Genomic DNA, 23,891 nt, shown 5'->3' with positions numbered 1-23,891 from the left:
GCTCTAGGTAGAATTGGTGTACTTTACCTACCTCTGAAAAAGTGTCTGTGAGCCACTGTTCATTCATTTGCCTTTCAGTCATTCAGCAAATATTCAACCACTCAAAAAATATATATTAACTCAATAAATATTTACTTTTCAACAAATATTTACTGGATAAGGAATTCTAGGATAAACTTTAAAATGTGGACATTAAAAGAAATGTTAATAAATACTTGTAAAGACATGTGTGTAAACCCCTGCTTTGTTCTTAGAATGTATCAATAGAAGTTTTGAAAATATTCAGAAAAGCAAAGAAAATAAAATGATTTTTATTATTTCTATAATTTTAAACTGCTTTTATATTGGGTTCCCTAATGTGCAGTAATACGTTGGGAGACAGTGGCAGGACATAGAAACAGCAGAAGAAAAATAATAGTGATAATATAGTCTAGATTTCTGTTCTAAGAATTTCAAAATTATCAATTTTCTCAGTGCACTAAACAATAGCTCTATATTCTGAGTTTTAAAACTCCCTGAAATGCTTAATTCATTCAACATTTCCTTTCAGCCTTTTGTATTGTCAAAATTCTTGGCAATATTTTCTTCTCTCTCCTCTCCTATCTGCAGAAGTCTGCAAAAATAATGTTGGTGTAGAGAAAATATCTCAACCAATGTTCTTTTATCCCACAAAGAATCCAAGTGAATTATACTAGTAATGGTGATTTTGGATCTCGTTCCCCACAAAAATTCTATTAGACCCATTTTCCATCTTAAGTAATATTATTTCTTTCAGGGGAAAGGCCTGTAATTTTCCAATTTTTATTTATTAGCACTGACTGGTTTGAAAATTTCTTTATTACCACATTAATTTTTTTAACATCTTTATTGGAGTATAATTGCTTTAAAATGTTGTGTTAGTTGCTGTTGTATAACAGAGTGAATCAGCTATAGGTGTACATATATCCCCATATCCCCTCCCTCTTGCATCTCTCTCCCACCCTCCCTATCCCACCCCTCTAGGTACCACAACATTAATTTTAATAAAGTTATCTTTAATTTTTGTTTTTTTGGAATTGAAGATTTTAGCTGCATTAAGATGATCCAAGACATCCATATGAGCAACGGAATGTTTCTCTATTGGAGCTCTCTTTTCTTGGCATATATTCTGTTTTTTGTTTATTACTTTCTTTGTATGCTTGTGCCTTAAGCTGAAAAATTGCCCCCTAAAACATATCCACGTTCTAATCCCTGGAACCTGTGAATGTTACTGTACATGGTTTAAAAAAAAAAAGGCCTTTGTCGATGTGATTAAAGAATCTTGAGATGGGGGGATTATTTTGGGATTATCAGGTATCAGGGTGGGTTTGAAATGCAATCTCACATGTTCTTATAAAAGGGAGGCAGAGAGAGATTTTATGCACAGACACACAGGTGATGTGAAGATAGAGCAGAGAAAGATTTGAAGATGCTGGTCTTGAAGATTGTAGTGATGCAGCCACAAACCAAGGAATGCTGGCAGCTACTAGAAGCTTTTGTAAGAGACAAGGACCAGATTCTTCCTTATAGCTTCTGGAGGAAGAGTCGCCATGCTGACACCTTGATTTTGGCCCAGTGATACAGATTTTGAACTTCTGGCTTTCAAAAATGTGAGAGAGTAAATTTCTGCCATTTTTAAGCCACAAGCTTGTGGTAATTTGTTATAGAAGCCACAGGAAATTAATACAACAGTCTTTAGGTATTCATTCAACAAACATTTATTGAGAACCACAATGTGCCATATATTTCAACTGATCGAAAAGCACTAACTAAGAATACAAATGAAAACAGTCTCAGAGTAGAAGAGTTTTTCTCAAGTAGAAAGAGTGTTGGAATAAGATAGAATATTGGCTTTTGGGACAAGGCATACTCTCTTCTTTCATTCACTTCTGATTTTCTAGAGATACACTTAAGAACTCTGTTTTTGTTCTTCAGGAGCATATATAGCTCTTACTCAAGGTTTTAAAGGATTTTTATACATTTATTTTCCAGTTGCCTTCACCATGGAATATTTGTTAAGAGGGTCCATAAATTATTTCTTCAGTGAATAGGATGTATGTGTTTCTATAAAAACATTATGACTCCTGGTAATTCCCTGGCGGTCCAGTGGTTAGGACTCAATGCTTTCACTGCTGTGGGTCCAGGTTGGATCCTGATCAGGGAACTAAGATCCTGCAAGCTGCGTGGCATGGCCAAAAAAAAAACAAAATCATGACTCCCACTGAATTTATCTGAATCATTTATTAAGTTTATATCTGGGGGGAAATTTATATTTACTTTTGATTTGGAAGCTTTAATTCTAGATGCTTTTCTTGGTCAGTGATGTTGCAAATCCAGGGCAAAATAATACTGGATAACTATAAATATAACTGGATAATTATAAATAACTATAATAATACTGTTTCTTGTGGATGTAACAGTTCCTTCTATCTTCTGAATACGTTGCCTCATTTACTTCTGCTCTTGTCATTGATGGTAATCTGGTGAATTATTTAACTTCTACATTTAGATACTTTCCTTTGATGTCTTGATTTTCATTAGCTTTTAAAGGGCTTTCAGGTGACTTTTATTCTTGGTTTATCTGATATCTTTTGCATCTGTGGTTAAGATATTTATATGCATATATTGCAACGGTTAGCTTGATTGCTTAAAATCTCTATTCAGGATTCGGACACATCTCCAAGTGTGAAATCATCAGGTATAGCCTACCATGGGTTGGAGCATATGAAAATTTCAGATGTCTTTTGGAGAAAGAATTTCTTTTGGAGTGTATAAGTCAGGGATGCTTTTAGTTCCAAGTAAAGAAAACTTAGCTAACTATGGCTTAATCTATAAAGACGTCTAATGACCTCCCATAACAAGAAGTCTGGAGGTAGGGAGTAGCATCTTGGTTTGGCAGCTCTGTAATGTCATCAGGAAACTAATATGTGACTATCTATTCATTCCGTCACCTTTATTATGGGATCCCAAGCTGGTTGTCACAGTTACGGCTATGACAATCACTTTCAAAAGCAAGATGTGGAGGGTGGAAGAAAGAGTAAGTTTCTTTCCCTTAAGAGTTCTTTCCTTTTATCAGTGAAGAAAATAATTTCCCAGCGGTCCTCTGCAGGCTTCCCCTGACATTTCATTCAGGAGTCCTGACTCACCTGGCCCTTCTGTAGCTTCACCTGGTTGAGAGGTATGTGATAGAAAGACTGACTTGAAACAACACCAGTTTATCTCTGGAATGGCACACATTGCTGGCACAAACTCAGGATATTTGTTGGCAAATAAGAACGGAGAAATGGCTGTCGGCTAGACAATAAAGACTGCCGGCACGTAGCAAGGAGCACAAACACTGCCTGAATAGATCTTATCTGTGGAGAGGGGAAGGACAAATCTGAGAAGAGCAGAAAGTTTGTGCTTCCTACTTATTTTCTACCTGCTGGCTCCATCCTCCCAGCATCTCAACTTAAGGTTTTTTGTTCTGTTTTCTTATTTTTGTTGTTGGTGGTGGTTTTTTGGTGTTTTTTGTTGTTGTTTTTTTTTGGCTCTCCTATTTCCTGTCTCCTCGCAACTTCCTAAAATCATCTCCGTAGCACTATGGAAAATTTTTCAATAAGTCCCATTCACCGACAGGATCAAGTTCATGACATGGTATTCAAAGCCCCAATTCCCTTCACTCCAGAAAGTTCCTGACATCTCAGAATCCTTTTTCAAATTTACCCCAAGCCAGAATGGTCTGTTGATTATCTTGCAAACATACATTACCCACTGCTGTCATGACACATTTGCTTGTGCTGATGCTCCTGCCTGGGTTTCCCTTTTTCCTTCCTCTTCTCTTTTTAATCATTCTCAGGACCCAGCTTACGTCTCTTCTCAAGTAAACAAACATTCACTGATCCAGATGGACCAAAATGGTCAATCCTCTTTACCTCCTGTAAACACACTAGATGTCATTCATTTGTCATTTATTTTTAGTCCAATCCTCAAATGGCCGATTATTCTGTGTATTAGTAAATGTAGTCTAACTGCCCAAACAAGCAGTACCAGTATGTTATTTGTTTCTCACACAGGCCGTATCCAAAGTGGATATTTTTGTTAGTGAGCTCTCCTAGATAGCACTCCTCCAAGTCAGGAATTTAGACTCCTTCCATCTTGTGGTGTTGCCCTCTTCAATATATGGCTCCAAGGTTGCCCCAGGAAGAGAGGAGAACAAGAGGATCTCATACTGGATTTTTTTTTTTTTTTTTTTTGCGGTACGCGGGCCTCTCACTGTTGTGGCCTCTCCCGTTGCGGAGCACAGGCTCCGGACGCGCAGGCCCAGCGGCCATGGCTCACGGGCCCAGCCGCTCCGCGGCATGTGGGATCTTCCCGGACCGGGGCACGAACCCGTGTCCCCTGCATCGGCAGGCGGACTGTCAACCACTGCGCCACCAGGGAAGCCCTCATACTGGATTTTTGATCACCTTAGCCTGGAAGTTACTTTCACTCACAACCATTGGCCAGAACTAGTCACACAGCTCTTCATAAAAGCAAAGGGGCTGGGACAGGCAGGCGGCAGCAACGACTCTAGCCTTCAGGAGAGGAGCATGTGTCTTTGGTGGTCAGCTAGCCATCCATGACTGCCGCATGCTGGCCTCCCCTCATTTTAGGATGATTTTGCTAGTATGCTGTAGTGACTCAGAAGGAGAAGCAGGTCATATGTAGAAGAACAATGCTGTGCCATTTGCTATGATTTTTATCGAGTCCTAAGGCCGTATCTAAGGCAAAGTGCCTTCTCTGTTCAATTCTTCTCTCTCAATAATTTCATGTATAAAAATTATTCACCTACATGCTCATAGTTTATACTTATTTCCATCACCACTGCTCTAAATATTTATTTTGACTTGATTTTTCCTGAACAGACTTGTACTGTGAGGGGGATGCACATAAAGTGATTTACTCTAGGTTACACACTGCTTCTAGGGATGGCTTAGGTACAGCAACTCCCTATTTTGTTTTCCAAAGGTCAGTTTATTGGCACTTCAGAATACCATAGAAACAAATGGAAGTAAAGGTAATTGCATTCAGGTGGAAGGAAAGAAGAAGGAAATGGAATGAAAAAGAACCAACCTTCATGGTACATACTTGGTACCAGATGTCTTTTATTTGCTGTCTTTTTAATGCATCCAGCAATGCTATGAGTTAGTTATTATGGGTCTCAGCTACTACTAACCATACCATGCTATCTCCAAATCTAATAGAAGGAATTTAGTACTATTTATGGGCTAGTCCAGACTTCTCCATGAATAATTTTTTATTTTAGGTACATTATGGACTACCTAGGTCTTTGCAGGTTGCCTAAGCAACAAATCATATTTATAATATTGTTTTTAAGTAAAAATGTACTACAAGAGCCAACACATAAGACCTACTTATTTTTCTGGTCGTCAGGCCTGTCAGGACACTGGGAGAGTCCCCTTCCCAACATGCACACTGCATTGCATGGTGCCAAACTCGTAGAAGATATTATACAGGTAGAGTGAGTGGTTAAGTGATAATCAGATAAAATTTAAGTTGAAAGAGAAACTAATTTCCTCTTTTAATTATAAATTTAAAATTGAACTGTTTATATAACAGCATTTTCTCAGATTTTCTCTCTAGAATATTAACCAGTTTTGATTATGATACCACATATAACTGTTTTAATTAGAATCTAATATAGGTTTATGGTAGAAAAAAAGAAAATGCACAAAATGTAATATATGTGGCCTTACATTAACTGATAAAAGCAGACAACAAAGTGATATATACAATATGAAACTCCTGTTGTAAAATATGTATACATAGAAAAAGACTGGAAAGCATAAAGTGTTAAAAGCAGTGATTTTCTTTGGTGATATATAAAATTATGGGAAATTTCTTTTGCAGTTTTGTGTTATTGTTCTTATTTTGTTTGTGTATTTTCCTGAAGATATGTTATTTAGTATTTAGGGAAAAAAACGCATATACATATTGTTATACAGGGTCAAGTCTTTCATAGAAAAATCTAGATATTTATCTGCATCTGTTACTTCCCTGTAGTGTAATAATTGTCCTCCTAAATCTTGATCCATTAAGTTAAATAAACTAAGAAAAGATGTTTATACTGTCTCTAGAAAGTACAAATCCATTTCCTGTCATCATTTCATATTTCCAGTTTATTAGGATAAGTTAAATTATGTGGGTTCCCCTTTTTGCACTTTTTTATAAATCACATTTTTGATTGCTGACCTCCTGTTTCGGCTGAGATTTCCACTCCATGTATTATCCACTTCCTTCCAATCTTCTTTCCCACATCTCACCCACCCCGCCCATCCTGAGGCCCTCTTTCAGACATTGTTAAGCATTATTCCTCCCCTTGGAGACTGTGTTTTACAACATGGATTACAAGACAGACAAATAACAAATATACCTTATTAAGCCTTTATTAAAGACATCTTCACATTCAGACACATATGTAGATAAAGCAAATGTTTCACGTTTTAAAATCAGATTTTTTTCTTCAAGAAAAGCTTTATGAATTTTTTTTATTTTTTAAATTTTTTAAATAAAGTTTACTTTTCTCATTCCCGAACAATATGATTTACACCAAGGCATAGTAATCTTTTAAAAATATAAGTCATATTATTTCCCTGCTTACAACTTTCAATGGCTTCCCAATGCAGTTGAAACAACATTGAGACACTTTTCTACGGCCTGCAAGTACCTCCAAGATATCTTTTCTTTTTATCCCTCAGGCTCCATTTTTCAAGAACTTTCTGTTCCTTAAACGCTCCGGAGTCCCATTTTGGGACTATTTCCTTACTTAAAACACGTTTCCCCAACACCTTTGTAAGGCTGCCTCCTTCTCACAATTCATGCCTCATCTCCAATGCCTCTTCCTCAGGCAGGGCCTCGCTGACTACCTTAGCTTCATTATCACTGCCCTTCTCCCTCTTCTTTCACACTGTCTATCCCATTACATTACATCATAGTTCTCATAGCCTTCTCTCCACTAAGATATTTCACTTAGGTTTTCATTAATATGTATTGTTTGTCTTGCCAAGTAGAATATAAGCTCCACAGGGTAGGAACTTTTTCTTGTATCCCTATTGCTAGAAGTGTGCCAGGCACATGGTAGGCACAAAATAAATATCTCTTGTTTGGGGATCTAAACAAAAATTGGCTTTGAATCATACACAGTACCTTGCCTTGTTGGCTTCAAAAATGGCTGCAGGATCTGCAGCTCAGGACGTAAGGAGCACACCTTCTATCTTTGAGCAGGGAAAGTCCTTTCTCCCAATTCCTTTAGCCTCTATTTATCACCATTCTTGAACTGTCAGTGCCTTTTCAGGCCACCACCAAAAGGTCAATTGTCCTGATTCCACTTTTACCTTCTGACTTTCAACAAGTTCCTGAAAACTGTTAGTTTCTGTAATGGAAAATCAACCTAAATCCATGAATCTCGCAGCTGTTGTTTGGTCTACAAAGGTGAAACTATGGTGCTGTCATCAGCAGGGTGTGTGCTTTTAGTTGGATTGTCATTTATCTATCACATCCATGCCTTACCCCTGCTGAGTCACAGCATTTTTCTGCAAGGTTGGTCAGTAGGACTTAGTACTGAGTCTGCTTTAGAACTTAGGTCAAAATGGCAATTATGGAAATTAGCATGATTTCATTAGCATCACAGCCTAACCAGTTTTTCTAATTCATCTTAAAATTGTATTCAACCATAACTTATTTAAAAATAAAGATAAATTTATCTTTCATAAGAACATGGGAATTTAGAGCTGCATTGCAATTTAGGTATGATCTAGTTTATAGATAAGAATATTAAAACCCAGGGTGAGGCTAAGTAAGTAACCTTTCAAAGGTCAGTGAGCCAGGTGAAGGCAGAGCCACATTTAGACACCCAGTCCAACGCTCTTTCTACTACATCTAGTGAAAGTCAATGTTCATTAGTTATCGGATTAACTATTTTGCAATATTTAATAATTTTTCTCATCATAGTACCTGGCACATAGAAGGCAATCAATAAAATTGGCAATACATGAATGAACCATTAACATGAAGTTCTTAGAAACATTTTTAAGGCTTTTGACTTCAATATGGAATAGCGATTATTATGTCTTGTTGCTTTTCATTTATCTCTGTCTTTTGAGGTTGTAAAACACAAGCATGGCTATTATACACAGTGACTTAAACAATATGAATTAACATAGTTCTCTGATTCTCACATGTTTCATTTCACATACCTCTGCCTGATGAACACACCCTGGGATGTGTATCCATCTTTGTATTCATAATGCATATATATAATTCCACTTCTGATGTGAATAGCATAGAAATGTTATTTTATTTACATATTGGTAGTTATTTCTAAAAGGAAAAAGGTGGAATTCCTGGATTCAATTATCAATACTTATTCTTCACACAGAAGTGACTTTAAAGTATTTTGCACTGGAATAATGACAAAGATTTGGCATTATAGTTGAAAAAAAATCTTTGAATCCTCTATGCACTCATAATATTCAAAAATTTTTATGATAGGGCTTCCCTGGTGGCGCAGTAGTTGAGAGTCCACCTGCCGATGCTAGGGGACACGGGTTCGTGCCCCGGTCTGGGAAGATCCCACATGCCGCGGAGTGGCTGGGCCCGTGAGCCATGGCCGCTGAGCCTGCGCGTCCGGAGCCTGTGCTCCGCAACGGGAGAGGCCACAACAGTGAGAGGCCCGCGTACCGCAAAAAAAAAAAAAAAAGACGACTTCCTTAAATTTCAATCTGAAGATTAATTATAATGGTGACAATAATTTTATGAAATACATTGCCATACTTCATTTAAGATGTTTTGAAATTACACTTTATATTTTGAATATAAATCGAGCCAATTCAGGAAAAGGTCCCATAATCCAAGAGAATGTTTGGCTGGAGGGTTCATCTATTATGTTCTAAATGTAATGACCACTTTTCAGTGCTTTCACCTCCCTGGTTGCATGTACCTCTCTTTAACTTGCCCCAATTTACCTTTGTGCTGTAGGAGAGCACGCAGCATTATATTTACCTTCTTCATGGGTTTAATTTTTTTCGTTTGTCCAATTCCATGAGTCTTAACTTTCACTAGCTCTATTTAACACTTCTCTTGATATATGTAGAACATTATTGCTTTTCTGTGTCCTGGGGGAGGGAGGAGTAAATAGCACACTCCCTCTGCTTCATTGACAAGCAGTTCCACATTCAGCAATTTTCTAGCATCCAGTCTATAGGATACTTCCACAGACAGCAGAAAAATGATGCTACCAATCTTGCATGAACATACACAGCAGTATCGAAACAACTTTGTCTCATTTAGTCACGTTCACTGAATCAGGTAATGATCAGAATGATGGGCAATTCTTCGCGCTATTACATACTCAATGAAACAGTACCTGCCTTATGAACGATGTCTCTTCCTCCCCATCTTGGTGAAAGAAGAGTTTAGAAGCTATTTTGTGGGACCACCACAGCTGGAGAGCCCAGGAGAAGCTGGGATTCAGCTGTCTCTAGGATGTAATGCTTCAGAGTTTCTACTGTAGGGAGTGCTGAATTTTATAATTGTTTACACCTTCCCTTTCTTGAAACTTTTCCTTTACCTTTGAAGGTGAGTCTGTGAAGTGAAAGTTATAACAAAATGAGTCATAATGAACCTTGTAGAAGAAAAAATTCAACATCTGTTTACCGAAATCCTATTAAGCACATCACAAGTCCCACTTCTTCCATGAGACCTTTTTAAACCAACCCAGTTAGTGATTACACATCCCTCTGAACTTAAGAATATGATTGTTTTCTCTACCACTTGTTTTATAACCCATGACATTTGTTCTATTGGCACTTCATATTGTTATTTACCTCTTATTTACCTTTCCTTCCCTTGTGCTACTCTTAATAAATACATGACTTACTTCCCCACTAGGTCATAGGCACTTCCTTGTCAGATACTTCTGTATTCTTTGAAGCACCTAAAACTATCATTTTTGTGAAGTTATTTTAAAAATTTATTTCCATGTGGGTGAGTATAGGTTCTTGAAAAATACAATATCTGCTTTAGACAGTAGCCTTTGTAAGAACTCAGAGGGGGAGTGAGGGTTTCTTAGATTGGTGAATCTTCCTGCATGGCAGGTAGAATAAGGTATCCTTCTCTACAGTCCTGCTCTGGAGAATCACCCAGGCCTCACGTAGGCATGTGCTGGGCTGCTTTGTAGCCACTTGAAGTATGGGTAGTGAAATAAATCTGGCAAACGTGACCATGTATTTTCAGCAGGGGTGTTCTTGTTAGCTTTATCCCACTCCTGAGCTAGCCCACAGTGTGTCCCTTTTGTATTCCACGCCAGATCCACAAGTAAGCAGGCAGACTGTGCAAAGTTCCACAGCAGAAGTACTTGCTGTGTTTTTATGTTCTGTGAGGCATTCTCCTTCTCATGGGTTGAATTGTTGAGAAGAGGTGGGTAGAATTTTAATTATGTGTGGGTAAACACTTTTCATATATGGTGTTTGAACCTGATGTAAAGATTTAGGACAGATTTGCCTAAAAATTCCAAGAGTTGTATTGGTAAAAAAGAGATTGAGACCCCAACCCGAAGGCAAAACCAACCAGGTTTATGCCCCTCCCCATAATCTCCCTCATTTTTTGATAGACTGTGGATTATTTCAGTATTATGTAATCTGCTATGCAAACACAGCTTTAAGTCCCTTCTTCCAATAAGATTGCCATCTATAAACCTGTCTTGTTTAGACATTCTCAAAGTGCCACTTCTTCAAATCATTCCTCTCAAGATGGAAAATTATTGAAGTCTGTCTGATATTCAGAATTTGGGTGTACTTCCATTTATAGCCAGGATTGAATAACAGGGACCAAATTTATCCTTCCATCTGAAACTACAAAGAAAAGGAAAATAATACATGAAATTATATGGTTTTCAGGACACCAAACATCAGGCAACATAAGACAGTTATCCTTGAAAGACAGGAAACAAATTAGATGAGTCCTACTTTTGCCCCAGCTTACTGCTTTAAAAGAGTTTCTAGGCTGTGGTGCAAATAGGAGGAACACAGGAGGAGTTAGCAGACTCCTTGAGTTGTGTTGATGGAGCTGAGAATCCAGGGAGACAAAGGCAGCTAGAGTTCAAAAAACAGAGTACTAAAGAGGAGGGAGAATCCAGAGATACACAAAATGTTCCCCTGACTATGCAACAGTATACTCATTACTGTATATGTGTGAGGAAACTATCAGAGGCAAGGAAATCCCCCAGAAGACTTAGAGAGATGAGTATGAGCATTCACACAGGGCTGGGTATAGTTCCTTTTCCAGCCAGCCAGTTGGGAAAACCTCAATGTGCCCAGGACATAAGATAGATTGTTCAGAAGGGTTTAGCCTCAGCAGTGGGAAAAAATTAGCCAAACACTGAACATGGCTCTGGTCCCACCTAATAAATCTTAAAAGCAAGACCCAAAGGGATACAAATGTTTCCTACTATCTTAATTGTATCCCAGAACAAAGCTCAATATTGATAGGAATAAAAAAATATCCAACATTCAACATGATAAAATTCACAATGTCTGACATCCAGTCAAAGATTACAGGCATGCAAAGAAGCAGGAAATTAGAATATTTAAATAGGTGGAAAATCAATCAATTGAAACCAGAACTGACATATTAGAATTAGCAGATAAAAACACTAAAACAATTATTATAACTGTATTCTCTATGTTTAAAAAAAGTTAAGTAGACATGGAAAAAATAAAAATAGCCAAACTGAACTTCTAGAGATAAAAACTATGATGTCTGAGTTGAAAAATACACTGGATGAGATAAATAGTAGCTTAGACACTGCAGAAGCAAAAGATTAGTGAAGGCATGGTAATAGAAACTACTCAAAATTAATGGATCCATGTATAATGACTGGGATGAGGGAAGGCATGGAAGCTCCTAGGGAAAAAAGTTTCCATGAGGGTAGAAAGAGGCAGAATTGGTGAGCTGATCCTTGGTCTGAGTGTATAGTCAAGGGGGAACTATGGTTTTGGGTCTGTGGGGTCGCAGACACCAGAACCACTCACAAATTAGTCATCCACCTTGGTGGGGTAGGGGGTAGGGAGCCTTTGTACTTAGGGTGGTCTGAGTGAATTAAGAACTGTCACGTTGGAGGCTCAGACCAATTTTAATGCTAACATTATGGCTGTGTGATGACTTTCCTATCTTGTACCTGAAGAACCACTCTGGTGATTGCAGCAACCATCACTATGAAGATGGTAGTAACATGCTCCAGTGCAGGCTGTGATGAATGGAGAATTTTCTTGGACTCTACAGGTTTCAGCTGCATTAACAGGCAGAAGCCATGTGGCCTATTCTGCACACTTAGCTTCTCATAGCCTTTGTGGAATTCATCATTCTCAGAGAGGATACAATCAATTCTGGTTCTATCTGCAAGCCAAAGGCAAACATGGCTGGTCTTTCATAATAAGTAAGCATTCTGAGGGATTTGGGGGCATATCAAGGGAGGGAGAACCTAGCAGAGAAGAGACTATGGTGTTCCTTTTAGTGTGGGCATGTGTGTTTTACTTTAAACTATCTCTTATTGCTCCTAATGGATAGTTATGCTCCAAATTGAAACTTAAACACTCCAGTTACATAGGAGAAGTTGAGGTATATTTCTTAGCTCTTTATCTGCTAAAATGTTTCTAGAAAAAAGTAACCAAATAAAAAGGAACAAATAATCCTAGAATAGAGATTTTATGGAAATTCTGCCCAGTTTAAACTTTGCCTTCAGATTCCACTAAGCTTCATGTATTATTTTGCTTTGTCGCGAGTGACAAAGAGGAAGTTATTGAGATGACTTTGCAACTCTTACCCAATTCCGTAACCTCTTTTTATCTACTACCACTATTCTGAGTGGTTATAGCTAATACATATGTGGATTTATTATGTGCCAAGTACTGTTCTACACATTGAGTTAACTCATTAAGCACAGTTCACTTATGTCTCAAATCTACCCTTTTCTATTCCTAAAAATAAAAACACCATTAGCATGTGAAACATTTCCTGTGGGAAAAATATGGGGTGTAATACAAATAAATGCTGTCTGTACAAGACTTAACTTGATGTAGAATTAAAATTACTTACTTGTAGATTTCACATGATGAAACTTTATTTGCATTGTCTTTTCCAAAAACCTTAGTATTCAGATGTGCTTGCACTTGAATGTAACGATTTAGGGCCTGTTACACAAAAATAGTTGTAACTATATATAAAGCCATGTAAAACATTAGATCTATAAAAATACTTTTCCCTAAAATTCATAAAAGAAATGAGAGGGAGTGGTAGAAAGAGATTGTACCAATTTGAACAGAATTGCCCATACATGCAAACCTCAAAAATTCTAATAGTTTGTTACTTTCAAGTAAATCTGTTTCTAGAAATACAGTGTCTTCTGTCTCATTGCAGTGGAACTCTACTCAATAGTCTGTAATGGCCTATATGGGAAAAGAATCTAAAAAAGAGTGGATATATGTATATGTATAACTGATTCACTTTGCTGTACACCTGAAACTAACACAACATTGTAAATCAACTGTACTCTAATAAAAATTTTTAGAAAATAAAACAGAGATTAATCCTTTGTCAGTTGCTTCATTTGAAAATATTTTCTCCCATTCTGAAGGTTGTCTTTTCCTCTCGTTTATGGTTTCCTTTGCTGTGCAAAAGCTTTTAAGTTTCATTAGGTCCCATTTGTTTATTTTTGTTTTTATTTCCATTTCTCTAGGAGGTGGGTCAAAAAGGATCTTGCTGTGATTTATGTCAGAGTGTTCTGCCTATGTTTTCCTCTAAGAGTTTGATAGTGTCTGACCTTACATTTAGGTCTTTAATTCATTTGGAGTTTATTTTTGTGTATGGTGTTAGGCAGTGTTCTAATTTCATTCTTTTACATGTAGCTGTCCAGTTTTCCCAGCACCACTTATTGAAGAGGCTGTCTTTTCTCCACTGTTTATTCTTGCATCCTTTATCAAAGATAAGGTGACCATATGTGCATGGGTTTAGAAGCAACTGACAAAGGATTAATCTCCAAAATTTACAAGCAGCTCTCATGCAGCTCAATATCAAAAAAACAAACAACCCAATCCAAAAATGGGCAGAAGACCTAAACAGACATTTCTCCAAAGAAGATATACAGATTGCCAACAAACACATGAAAGAATGCTCAACATCATTAATCATTAGAGAAATGCAAATCAAAACTACAATGAGATATCATTTCACACCGGTCAGAATGGCCATCATCAAAAAAATCTACAAACAATAAATGACGAGAGGGTGTGGAGAAAAGGGAACCCTCTTGCACTGTTGGTGGGAATGTAAATTGATACAGCCACTATGGAGAACAGTATGGCTGTTCCTTAAAAAACTAAAAATAGAACTACCGTATGACCCAGCAATCCCACTACTGGGCATATACCCTGAGAAAACCATAATTCAAAAAGAGTCATGTACCACAATGTTCATTGCAGCTCTATTTACAATAGCCAGGACATGGAAGCAACCTAAGTGTCCATCAACAGATGAATAGATAAAGAAGATGTGGCCCATATATACAATGGAATATTACTCAGCCATAAAAAGAAACGAAATTGAGTTATTTGTAGTGAGGTGGATGGACCTAGAGTCTGTCATACAGAGTGAATTAAGTGAGAAAGAGAAAAACAAATACCGTATGTTAACACATATATATGGAATCTAAAAAACAAAAAAAAATGGTCATGAAGAACCTAGGGGCAAGACGGGAATAAAGACGCATATCTACTAGAGAATGTACTTGAGGATACGGGAAGGGGGAAGGGTAAGCTGGGACAAAGTGAGAGAGTGGCATAGACATATATACACCACCAGATGTAAAATAGATAGCTAGTGGGAAGCAGCTGCATAGCACAGGGAGATCAGCTCTGTGCTTTGTGACCACCTAGAGGGGTGGGATAGGGAGGATGGGAGGGAGGGAGACGCAAGAGGGAAGAGATATGGGGATATATGTTTATGTATAACTGATTCACTTTGTTGTAAAGCAGAAACTAACACACCATTGTAAAGAAATTATACTCCAATAAAGATGTTAAAAAAATAATAAAATAAAATAGAGGCTTTATTTTTAACAACTCCTTTTACTTCTGTCTCTTCTTTAACATGTTTTTCACTTTTCACTAAGTATTTAGATAAGGATAAGTATATAATGATCTAAATGTATATCTGTGTCTAAGTCCATATCTATATCCTTATCCATATCTTTGTCTCTCTCTATTTTATCTCTCTCTCCATCTATTCACAATGTAATAGATTGCTGGCATGGCAAGATGATTGAAATAATTCTTCTGTCCCTATATGCTTGCCACTTAGCACTATAGTTTTTATCACTCTTCCCATCAAGAGGTAAGGCCTATTTCCCCATCCTCAGAATATGTTTACCCTTCTGACTTGCTATGATCAATAGAATAAAGCAGAGGTGACATTGTGTGGCTTCAAGGGCTAAGTCTTAAAAAGCCTCACAGGAGACAGAACCTCATAAGGAAGGTTCTCTTTTCTCCAGAAGGAAGCTTAGCACATACTCTCCAAAAAAAGTAATGATAAAACTGGATAAAAATTTTCAAAAACAATAATTTAAAGACTCTGGAAATTGACCAGAGACACACAATTTAGGCAGTATTGATGCAGGAAAAATGACTGAACTGCTGTAAGGACAGTGAGAGTCTGTGGAGTTTTAGACTGGGGGTGCTTCCGTTCTGCATTCCATACCCCATCAGCTCCATAGCACAGAGTCTACCAGAGTGGCGCACACTGTGAGAACAGGCAGCCTAAGTGCCTGAATGGGCCAGTTGATTTGGAACAGAATGCAAAAAACATATGCCCAAGGGGGTATTGATAAAAATAACGCTTTCTGGCAAATATGCAGGAAGGCCAACATTGCAGTTAGTCTGAGATCACACTGGTTGGAACAAGTAACAGATCAGCAGATCAGCCAGAAATTTAACAAGGAGATCTAGGAAATGAGATAGCTAAAGTGGGTTTGATAAGCTCCCACATATCCCTAGAGCTCAGGAAGGTTGCATGTGTGCACAAGGACATACATACACACAGGAGAGACTGGAAAGCATTCAAGGTATCTAGTTATCATTGGCTGAACATGGGGCCGTGAGGCCTTATGCATGTGAAAGTAAAATAAGGAACAAATTTCTAAACCGACTGAAGTTTCAAAGCATTCCCCAAGCCACACATAGAGCCAATGGCAAAGGGTGGAAGCCTTACTGACTCTAAGCAAAATCTCTGATCAATCATTAGCTGCCTACTGAGTTACTCTAATTCAGGAGAAATCCTAGGGAGCCAGATTTAAAAGTAAAAAAAATTTAAAAAGAAAAGAAAAGAAAAGAAAAGAAAGCTGAGACATTGGTGGCCATACACTGCAGGTGAAACAGACTTCAAAGACTTAGTCCAGGGAAGTCGTTGAACAAACTAATAAATAAACAACAGCAATGCTTTCCAGAGGGAAGAAATCAGAATTGGAAGTTGCTATAGTATATTCTCTAAAGTGCCCAATTTTCAACAAAATTTATGCGACAGCAAAAAAATACATCTAGGAAAGTGTGACCCATTCACAGGGAAAAAATAAGCCAATAGAAACTATCTTGAGAAGGACCAGATGCTAGACTTAGAAGATAAAGACTTCAAAGCAAAGCAACTGTCATAAATATATTCAAAGAACTAATGAAAAGTATGAGTAAAGAATTAAAAGAAGTATGATGTCAGGGACTTATCAAGTAGAGATTAGCAATAGAAAAAATAAATTATTTTTAAAAAGAAGCAAATGGAAAATCTGGAGTTGAAAAATATAAAAACTTTAATGAAAAGTTTACTAGAGGATCTCGAAAGCAAATTTGAGCTGGCAGAAAAAATGAATCAGGAAACTTGAAGCTAGGTCAATACAGATGCTCCAATCTGAAGAAAAGATAGAAAAAGGAATAAAGAAAAATGAACAGAGCCTCTGAGACCTGTGGGATACATTAAACATACCCACATATGTGTAATGGGAGTCCCAGAAGGAAAGGAGAGAGAATGAACACAATTTTGGAAGAAATAATAGCCGAAAATTTCTCAGATTTGATAGAAATCATTACTTTTCACATCCAAGAAGACTAAAGAACCCTATGGGGTAAACAGAAAGATTTCAACATCTGGACATATCAAATTGCCAAAAGACAAAGAGAAAATCTTGAAAGCAGCAAGAGAAGAGCAACTTATCATGTACAAGAGAACCATATTAATATGAATAGCTAACTTCTCATTAGAAAGAGTGGTGACCAAAAGGCAATGGCATAACATCGTCAAAATTCTAAAAGAAAAAATCTCTCAATGAAGAATTATATCCAGCCATGCCATGCCAAGCTTATGGGAGCCTGAGACAAAGAAAAATGAGTAATACTGATCCTGTCTTTAATTTTTTTTTATAAAATGGCAATTCTAATCAATAAGAAAAGACCAGTTATTCAATAAATGATATTCAGAAAACTGGATAATTAAAAAATATTCTTACACGAAAATCAATTCCAGATGAATCAAGTATTTAAACACATAAAGGACAAAATTAGACATCTTTGAAGAAATTATGAACTTTTTTTCATTATTTTGAAATGAAGAAGGACTTTCTTTTTGTTGCTGTTGTTTCCTTTTTGTTTGTTTTTATTTTTATTGAAATATAGTTGATTTGCAATGTTTCAGGCGTACAGCAAAGTGATTCAGTTATACATATTCTTTTACATATTCTTTTCTATTATAGGTTATATTGAATAAGATATTGAATATAGTTCTCTGTGCTATACAATGGGTCCTTGTTGTTTATCAATTTTATATATAATAGTCTGTATCTGTTAACCCCAAATTCCAAATTTATCCCTCACCCCCTTTCCTCTTTGGTAACCATAAGTTTGTTTTTTATGTATGCGAGTCTATTTCTGTTTTGTAAGTAAGTTCATTTGTATTTTTTTTATGCTCCACATATAAGTGGTATCGTATGACATTTGTCTTTCTCTGTCTGACTTACTTTACTTAGTATGATCATCTCTAGGTAGGTGTGGAAAAAAGGGAACCCTCCTACACTGTTGGTGGGAATGTAAATTGGTGCAGCCATTATGCAGAACAGTATGGAGGTTCCTTAAAAAACTAAAAATAGAGTTACCATATGATCCAGCAATCCCACCCCTGGGCATATATCTGAAGAAAACTCTAACTCAAAAAGATACATGCACCCCAATGTTCATAGCAGCACTATTTAAAATAGCCAAGACATGCAAGCAACCTAAATGTCCATTCACAGATGAGTGGATAAAGAATATGTGGTACATATATACAATGGAATATTACTCAGCCATAAAAAAGAATGAAATAAAATTTTTATATTTTACTCTTCATGGATTTTATTGCATCAATTTTGATTTTAAAATATTGCATTAAAATATATTTCTTGATTACTGAGATTTTTGGTTTCTCTTAAATTTTGTCCCCAAGGTGAGTGTCTTATTTGCCTCACACCAGTTCCAGTCCTAACCACAAAAACTGTTTCAAAAATGAAGGTGAAATAAAGACATCACGGATAAACAAAGACTGAGCATATTTGTTGCTAGTAGACCTGGCTTACAAGAAATACTAAATAAGCCTGAAAGGAAAAACAGAATATGGAAACTCAAATCCATATCAATAAATAAAGAACACTGGTACTTACATAGGTAAATATATAAAAATCAGTATAAATATACTTTTTCCCTTTCTTCTCTTACTTATTTAAAATATCATTGCATGAAACTATAATTATAAAAATATATTGTTGGGGGGCTTCCCTGGTGGCGCGGTGGTTGGGAGTCCGCCTGCCGATGCGGGGGACACGGGTTCGTGCCCCGATCCGGGAGGATCCCACGTGCCGCGGAGGGGCTGGGCCCGTGAGCCATGGTCGCTGATCCTGCGCGTCCAGAGCCTGTGCTTCGCAACGGGAGAGGCCCGCGTACCGCAAAAAAAAAAAAAAAAAAAAAAAAAAAAAATTGTTGGGCAAATAGCACATAAAGATCTAATATGTATGACGATAATAGTTCAAAGTGGGGTGGGGGATATAGATATATTCAAACAAGGAAATGAGATCAAACAGTAACTAAAATCCATAGACAGAAGTGAGCATCAGAAATGGTAAATATGTGAATTAATGTAAAAGACTATATGTTTCTCCTTTTAACCTCTTTAAAAGACATAAAAATGTACGAAGAAATAATTATGACATATAAGACAATAATAGCACAGAACAGGGGAGAGAGAATTCAGTTACACTGGAACAAAGTTTAACTTTTACTGTCCTCCTCTTAGAACACTGCCTTGTGACCATGACACAGGGATGATAAGAAGCTACGTGGAGGGGCTTTTGGAAGACTTGTGTTGGGAAAATATCATCAGTTTGGAGTAAAGAAAGAAAGACAATACAGAATGAAAAGAGGCCCTTGGTCCATCAGTTTTCTGAGGGCAGGAAGCAGAAATCTAGTTGAGAAAGCTATTCAGCTACAAACATAGATTTTTTTTTTTTTTACCAAAAAGGAAAGATGTCACAGAAAGCAGAGCTGATAGTCTGGAGGGCAGAGCCAAGGATAACTGAGAACAATGGATTAGGGAACTACCAATAAATTGATCTAGCTGGTCGTAGGAAATAAGGCCAATAAACAAAAATCAGTAGTTTTTCTATATGCCAGCAATACAAACTGAAAAATAAAATTAAAAGTACCATTCTCTAGCTTCCAAATACATTAAACACTTAGGGATAAATTTATCAAAATATGTGCAAAATCTCTACACTGAAAACTATAAAACTTTATTGAGAGAAATTAATGAATTGCCAAACAAATGGATAGATATACCATGTTCGTAGATTGGAAGATTCTATATTTTTAAGATGTCAGTTCTCTCATATTGATCTTGGGATTCAACTCAATCTCAGTCAAAATCCTAATGGACTTTTTTTGGATAGAAATTTATGTCAGTTCAACATGTAATATAAACCCACAAAACCCATAAGAGCCAAAGCAATTTTGAAAGAGAATCAGTAAAGTTTTGGAGAACTTAACACTACCTGATTTCAAGATTTATTATAAAGCTACAGTAACAAAAAAGGTGAGGTATTTATATAAGGATAGAGTGTAGAACAATGAAAGAGAATGAATATACTAGATATGTTTACATACATATGGACAATTTTTGACAAAGATATCAAGGTAGGTATAGTTTTTCTTTTATTTTTTTAAACAAGTAATACTGAAGTAATTAGATAGAAGATACCAGTTGTATTGAAGAAAATGAATTTTGATCCATAATACTTGACTATATTAAAAAATTAACTTGAATTGATTAGAGAACTGAGTGAAAAATTAAAACCATAAAACTCCTAGAAGAAAATATTTGGGACAGGTGAAGATTTCTTAGGATATACAAACAAGTATTAAATATAAAAAAGTTTATAAAATAGACTTTATTAAAAACCTCTGCTCTTCAAAATATACCAAAAAGAATATGTTAAAGCAAGCTATAGACTAGGAGGAATAAAATTAGAAAGAATTTGATTTTGTTTAGTAAATTTGAGGATTTGCATGTCCTGTGATCCAGCACTTTCATTCTTAGAGATTATTCCCTAGAGAGACTCTTATATGATCCAGGCATGTGTGTGTGTGTGTGTATTTGTGTGTGGGGGGGGTTTATTTCCATTTTAAAATCCCATTCCATCCCCATCTTTCACCCCCAACCTTCTCCTGCCAAATGGGCACACACACACGCACACAACTTTGTTAATAGAATCTTCCTATTTCTTTTTAGTCCTTCTTTCAGGGTTAATTACCTTCTGTGCCCACTGGCCATGTTCATGTCCTTTAATCTCCAGGGGTCTTGAAGTCAAAATCCTTTCGGCGTGTGTGTGTGTGTGTGTGTGTGTGTGTGTGTGTGTGTGTGTACTCTATCTGCAACAGGAATGGGGATGTATGACAAAGAAAGAACAGTGTTTACAACATGCTCATGTGTCATATGGTGAAACATTCTTAAATTTGGCTTTACTGGGCTTCTCAGTTAACTTCTTGTAAATTTTTTCCTAATGAACTGCACAGAGTTGACAACAGGAAAGACCATATCCCACAGCAAAACTAACTAGGGGGTGTTTCTGTCTCAGTAAGGAGGGGAGTTGTATTAGTAATGATATTTTGATGGTCTGAGGGAAGTGGCTTCATGTACTTCTAACTTACATATATAAACACATATATATATGTATATTCTATCTGCAACAGGAATATTTATATTAATATATAATAATTATATATACTATTAAATTAATTGACTTCATTTGTTGAACACTTTTAGGATTACAGAAAAATAAGCAGAAAGCACATAGAATTTCCATATACCCCATCCTCCCCACCCCCAGTTTCCCCTTTTATTAACATCTTGCATCAGTGTGGTATATTTGTAGCAATCAATGAGCCAGTATTGATACATTATTAATAATTAAAGCCCATAGTTTACATTGGGGTTCATTCTTTGTAAGTTCTATGGATTTTGACAAATATTTACTGACATGTATCCACCATTACACTATCATACTGAATGATTTCACTGCCCTAAAAATCCTCTGTGCTCTCTATTCATCCCTCCTTCCCCCTCCCTCGGAACCTCTGATAACCACTGATCCTTTTACTGTCTCCACAGTTTTTTCTTTTCCAATGTCATAAGGTTGAAATTATACAGTATGTAGCCTTTTCAGATTGGCTTCTCTCACTTGGCAATATGCATTTAACAGAATTTTAAATAAATACATGTGACTACAAAGTTTGTTGAAAATACCACTAAGTAAATACCACTAAGTGTAGTTTGATCATAAGGCCCCAAAACTGGTGATCAAAAAAAACAAACAAAAAAAGACAGATCTCTGCTTTTTAACTTGTTGCTGAGGTAGATAATTTTTTCAGTTTTTCTTAAGCCATTAGATTAATGTTTATTGTTACTGCATCAAGTAAAAAGTGCTCTGTGAACAACCAATTTGGAGCGTCACTACAGGTCCTTATGAGGTGCTCTCTGTTAAGTTGCATATTCTATGCACATTTTCATGAACCAGTCATACTCCTGAGATAAAATCTCAATGATTTTCACAAATCATTGGTTGTCAGGATATTGGTTGCGAGGATTAAATGAGAATGTGTGTGCCATGATTAAAGCAAAACCTACTTTAGGGAGTAAATATGAGGATGAAATGTAATAATACATTTTAAATACTCAGAACACTTCCTGGAACATAGTTAGTGTTCAGTAAATATTGCCTGTTATTATTTTTGGCACAACTGCTGATTTCCCTTCCTCTATAAAGGCCATTGTGTAAGAAGGAGAGTGCACTTGAACGTTGATGGGAGAAGCAGCAAGTTAAAGAGAAAGTGGATCGGTGGTTAAGAGCTCTGGCCATGGAGTAAGGTCACGTGTTCAAAAGTCTAGTTTTGCTAGTTACTGGCTATTGCTTGAAGTTGCTTGATCCCTCTCTAAGACTGACTTCCTCCTATGTAAATGAGGAGAGTAATAATTCCTATCTAAGTAGTTCTTTGCCAGGGGCCCTGACATTGGGTCTGCTCGAAAGCAATGATTAAGGCACCATCATGAGAGGGTTACAGCCTACACTCTGGACCATCTGGGTAAATCCTGGCCCCTTTGATTTTTAGGAATGTGATGGAGCAAGTTATTTAGTCTTTCCTTGCTTCTGTTTCACCTTTGCATAATAAGTTAATAAATGATAGCTCTAATAATTTTAGAAAAATGGAAAAACTATACAAGAAAAGGAGGTTTGGATAAAATGGGCAAGGCATTTTGTGATAGAAACAAGTGTTAGATGTTTTCCTATTTCTGGAAATCCCTAAACCACTGATGAGTATCACTGGAATTTATTCTCAAGTAGCAATTGTGATAGGCAGTAGTCTGCTATCCCTGGACGGGAAACCAGCCTCCTGAAAACAGGTCACTTAACCTCTCTGAGTTGCTCTCCATATAAAATAAATAAGGGACATGTGCCCTACTGACCTCTCAGGGGTTTTGTTACATGATGTAGATTGTGTGTGACTTCAATGTTAATTCAGTATGCATTGAGCATCGTCATAGGTGCTATGGGTAAGAAGACCAATAAGGCAAGGTTTCTGTCCTCCCTGAGCTTATCCAGAAGAGGGAAATAAACACAACCATAATTATGTGTAATGAAGTGTCAGAGGTGTTCTCAAGGAGGTTTATACAGGGCAAAGCTTGGGCACAAATGAAACAATTGTCTCCACCTGGGGTTAATGAGGAACGGCTCCTTGGAGGGGGTGACACCCAACCCAACTTGTGAACATGCTTGGCTTACCTCAGGGTGGCATCCAATTGAAAATGAGCTGAGGTCCTGAGGTATCTCAGACACTTTTGGATGTCATCATCTACATTTGAACTTGGAGAAACTAGTTGGACAGCTGGGATCAGTTTCAGAAGTACTAAGGCCTGGTGATGAAAATTTAAAACACTGTTTGGTTGATGAAATTTTATCATTTTATTCAGTGTTTATTTAAAGCATTAATAAATGCAGAAAGATGGAAAGAATGAGAAAAATCACGATTGTCTGACCCCCAGTGTAAAAATCGATGCAGGTCATCAAGAATAGATGTTTCACTTTAAACAATAGGGGAAAGATTCTTTGGAGAACAGGATAGTCTCTCAGTTTTAAAGTATGAGCCCACAGATAACTTATTGATTACAAAGGGACAAAATATAATTTTATATTTCGGGCCTTTATAATGGAGAGATCACCA

This window comes from Monodon monoceros, unplaced genomic scaffold (assembly GCF_005190385.1).
Source record: "Monodon monoceros isolate NGI ecotype Baffin Bay Population unplaced genomic scaffold, NGI_Narwhal_1 Super_Scaffold_20, whole genome shotgun sequence".
In the NCBI taxonomy this organism is placed as follows: domain Eukaryota; kingdom Metazoa; phylum Chordata; class Mammalia; order Artiodactyla; family Monodontidae; genus Monodon; species Monodon monoceros.
Note: the sequence above shows the minus strand (reverse complement) of the source record.